The following is a 4878-nucleotide window of genomic DNA, read 5'->3' as shown; positions in this document are numbered from 1 at the left end:
AAGAAGAAAATGAGGAACAAGAGAGAGAGAGGAAAAAAAAGGAGAAGAAAGGAAGAAGGTAAAAGGGGGTGGGTAAAGGGTGGGGAACGGGGAACAGGTAGGGAAAAGAAAAAAAAGATATACACCATTCACAACAACAACAAAAACCCCTAAATAACTGAAAAAAAAGACTTTGGGCAATACGCTGGGAGAAAAGACGAGGGGATATTGCAATGTTAGCAATCAGGACATCAAAAAAAATAAAAAATAAAATAAAATAAAAATAAAATAAAAATAAAAACAAAACAAAATAAAACAAAAAAGATAAAATGCAAACACGTTGAGGGCTAGGACATTCAAGGACCTCAGATGGACCTCAGGGCATGATGGATTCAGGGATGGAAAGTCTGAGATATTAAAGATTCAAGAGGTATGAGTTTCTGGGGTGTGGGCCACCCGGGTTTAGGGGACTCAGACCTGGCAACCTCAAGTCCAGTTAACAGGGAGCCTGGGAGCACCACAGTGCATCATAGCCTTCAGGGATCCCCACAGCTGGGTGCCAGCCATATGGGTGAGGTCACATCCGCAAGCTCTATCCTGTGTGTCTGTACCCCACAATTCACTCACTCACTGGGGTCTATTCTGTGGATGTATCACCAATTTGACTTCAGGACCCCTCCCACCTTGTAAGGCCCCAGAACGGCCACCTGTGGGCGCCTCTACACTGTAGTCAATTTAATGATGCAGATCAATAGCCAAGCCCGGCAGTGGGGCTCCAGCCGGAAACGCTAATAACAGAGTCCAAACCTGAAATTCCCACGCTTCGCAAAATATTCCCCTAATCGTCTTCCAGACGTCTCCCACCCTGCTAGACCCTGGTGGCATCTCTTTATTGCTATCTATTTAAGTCCACTGCAGATCAGCAGCTGGGCTTGGGGGGGGCGGGGCTCTAGGCGGAAGCACTATTATTTGTGTCTGCAATCAAAAATTCCCCCGCTTCACAATAAAACTCCCATTTGTCTCCCCAAATTGGTCTGCAAGGGCTTCCTGTCCTAGTAACCCCCCAATAGGCTGCTCAGGGCTTATGAATTCCGCAGTACTGCAGAGCCTCCAAAAAAACGCAGCAGCAGCGCCCGGTACCAGGGCTCTGCCCACCCCAGGAGGGAGCATCCCACGCACAGCCCCGACCTCCATGTAATAGAGTCTCAATTATATTTTATAGACGAATTTTCTCTGTTACCTTCCCACCAAATTGATGTCCAGACACCTCCTACTCTGCAAAAATCCTGAAACAGCCTGGTCCCAAAGAACCTCCAAAACTGCCCAGCTGCTTCTTTGCAGGAGATATTATCAGGTAAGCTCACTCAGGCACCATCTTGCCCCGCCTCCATGGATCATTTTTCTAAACCCATTCTCTCTCTGTCTCTGTCTTTCATTTTGTGACTTTAGTCCATTTACATTTAAAGTTAGTACTGATAAGGAAAGACTTACTTCTGTCATTTAGCTATTGGTTTTCTGTATGTAATATCTTTTTGCTCCAATACTGCCTTCTTTTTTTTTTATTGAATTTTTTTCTAGTGTAACATTTTGATTCTCTCCTCATTTCCTTATCTCTACATTGTAGATTATTTTATTAGTGGTTGCTATGGAAATTAACATACAAAATTTTTAACTATCTAGTTTGGATTGATACCAATTTAGTTTCAATAGCAAACAAAATCTCTGCTCCTAAACATCTCTTTCTCCCCACTTATATTGTTATTGTTACAAATGCATCTTTAATAATTGAGTGTTCATTAACAAAGATTTATAGTCAATATTTTATAAGTCTATTTTTATATTCATATATATATTTTTTTCATTTATTGAAGTATATCACTCATACATAAACATACATAAACAATAAGTATATAGTTATAGTTGTGAACTTACAAAGCAAACATACATAACATCATACAGGGCTCTCATATCTCACCCTACCACCAACACCTTGCAATTTTGTGAAACATTTTTAACTCATGATTAAAGAGCATTCTCAAAATATTACTACTGACCAAAGAATATTACATTTGGTTTATTGTTCCCCCAATTCACCCTACTATTATTTTTATATCATTTATACATGAACAAACATAAACAATAAATGTATAGTACAAGTTACGAACTTATAAAGCAAACACGCTTAACATCATATAGGGGTCCCAAACATCAACCCACCACCAACACCTTGCATTGTTTTGAGATATTTGTTACAAATTATGAAAGAATATCATCAAAATCTTGCTATTAAATATAGTCCTTTTCTTACATTTGGTGTATTCCCCCCCAACCCACCCTATTATTATTTTTAAATATATTTTAAAATAGAAGTTGTAAACATACAAAACAATCATGCACATGTGCAGAATTCCTATAAACACCCCTCTATCAACACACTACAACATGGTGGAAAATTTGTTCCAGATTATGAGATAGTATTATCAGATTATTACCAGGTCCATTTCATATATTTGGCACACATTTTCCATTCTCTCCCCTTATCAACATTTTACACCTTTGGCTTATATGCATGAATATTACATTATTAGTGTTAACCATAGTCCATAGGTCACTCTAGTATTTTTCCCATGTTTCTCCACATTCCCAGTACCCTGCAAAAATGACATACATCTGTTCTAGCTCACAAGGGACACTTTTGCATCTGTACCATCAACCACAATTCTTATCTGCCTCTGGGTTTGCTGTATTGTTCCATCCCTAGATTATTCTTTACCATTCTGTCAGTCAGCATTTACATCCCTAGACTACCTTTTTCAGCCACATTCCCATCTATAAACCAGCCATTACTCACTATAATGTGTTGCTATAAACTACACATTCCCACTTTTACAGTAACGTTAATTAAATCTTCTATATACATTAAACATCAGTAGTTCATCTCAGTCCTCATCTTATCTCCTTTAAGAATCCACCACCTACCATCAGGTCTTGAAGATATTTTCCTACATTTTCTTCTAGAAGCTTTATGGTTCTTGCTTTTATATTTAGGTTTTTGTTCCATTTTGAGTTAATTTTTGTGTAAGGTGTGAGATGGGAGTCCTCTTTCCTTCTTTTGGCTATGGATATCCAGTTCTCCCAGCACCATTTATTGAATGGACTGTTTTGCCTGAGCTGGGTGGGTTTGACAGGCTTGCCAAAAATCACTTAGCCATAGATGTGAGCCTCTGTTTCTGAACCATCAGTTCAGTTCCACTGGTCAATGCGACTGTATCTATGCCAGTACAATGTGGTTTTTACCACTGTAGCTAGGTAATACGATGGAAAGTCCGGAAGTGAGATTCCTCCAACTTGGCTTTTCCTTTGTTAAGATGTTTCTGGACACTTTACCCTTCCAAATAAATTTGATAATCATGCTTTCCATTTATTTAAAAATTATTGATGGAGTTTGTAATTGGGATTGCATTGAAACTGTATATCAATTTGAATAGAATTGACATCTTAATGATATGTATTCTTCTAATCCATGAGCAATTACCTAGGTCTTTTTTTCTTTTTTAACAATAAGTTGCAGTTTTCTGAATATAAGAGCTTTACAGTATTGATTAAGTTTATTCCTAAGTATTTGGGTTTTATCTGTCATATCTTATTTTCCCCATTCTTTTGACATTTAGTTCCTTTTACAGATATATTCTTCATTTCTAGACTCTCTTCCAGGTCTCTCTCTCCTGTCTTTTCTTTTCAGGCTGTGTCACGCCCATTTGTATTTCTTGCAAAGCTGATCTGTTGGTTACAACTGTCTCGGTTTCTGTTTATCTGTGAATATTCTAAACTTGCCCTCATTTTTGAAAGACACTCTTGCTGGATATAAGATTCTTGTCTGGAAGTTTTTCTCTTGCAGTGTCTTAAAAATATCAGACCACTGACTTCTTGCCTCCATGGTTTCTGATGAGAAATTGGCACTTAATCTTATTGGATATCCCATTGGTTGTGTATTGCTATTTTCCTGCTGTTCTTAGAATTCTCTCTTTGTCTTTGGCATTTGACATTATGACTTGTATTTGTCTTAGAGTTGGTCTATTCATATTTATACAGATTGGAATACATTGTAGCTCTTGGACCTGGATACCCATGACCTTCAAAAGGTTTGGGAAATTTTCTACCATTATTTCTTCAAATATTCCTTCTGCCCCCTTTCTCTTCTCTTCTCCTTCTGGGATACCCATGACACATATGTTTGCACATCTCTTGCTGTCAATTAGACCTTTTTCATTTTATTCCATTCTTTTCTCCATCTGTTCTTCTATATGTTTGCCTTCAGAGGCCATTTCTTCAAGTTTATCCTTTATTCTGCCTCCCCAAATCTGCTATTATATGATTCCAGTGTATTTTTAATATCACTTATTGCACTTTTTATTCCCATAAGATCTGTTATTTTTCTATGTATGCTTCCAAGTTCTTCTTTGTGCTCATCCAATGCCTTCTTATTTGAACATCTATGATTAGTTGCCTCAAATCCCTTATGTCATCTGGAGGCTTACCTTATTCTTTTAACTGAGCCATATATTCCTGTTTCTTTGTGTGGTTTGTCATTTTTTTTGTTGTTTTTGCTGTCTTTCTAGTTACCTCTTCAGTTTTGGGTTTTCTTGTCCTTTCTCCCTTGCTAGTTGAGTAGTAGGAGCCAAGGATATAGTTGGTGCTATAAGTTGTGGAGTCTCAAGCTATCTCATTTCCCCAGTGACTGATGAAGCTTCCCCAAACTTTCCGATTTGTCAGGGGTAGGGTCAGAGTCACAGCTGTGTGGAATAATCCAAGTTGTGCCGACCTAGACTATAGTTGGCCAGGGAGACTGATGAAGCTTCATTCCCCTTCCTCCACTGACTAGGGTGGGGATGAAGCTGC

This window comes from Dasypus novemcinctus, chromosome 10 (genome assembly GCF_030445035.2).
Source record: "Dasypus novemcinctus isolate mDasNov1 chromosome 10, mDasNov1.1.hap2, whole genome shotgun sequence".
Taxonomy (NCBI): domain Eukaryota; kingdom Metazoa; phylum Chordata; class Mammalia; order Cingulata; family Dasypodidae; genus Dasypus; species Dasypus novemcinctus.
Note: the sequence above shows the minus strand (reverse complement) of the source record.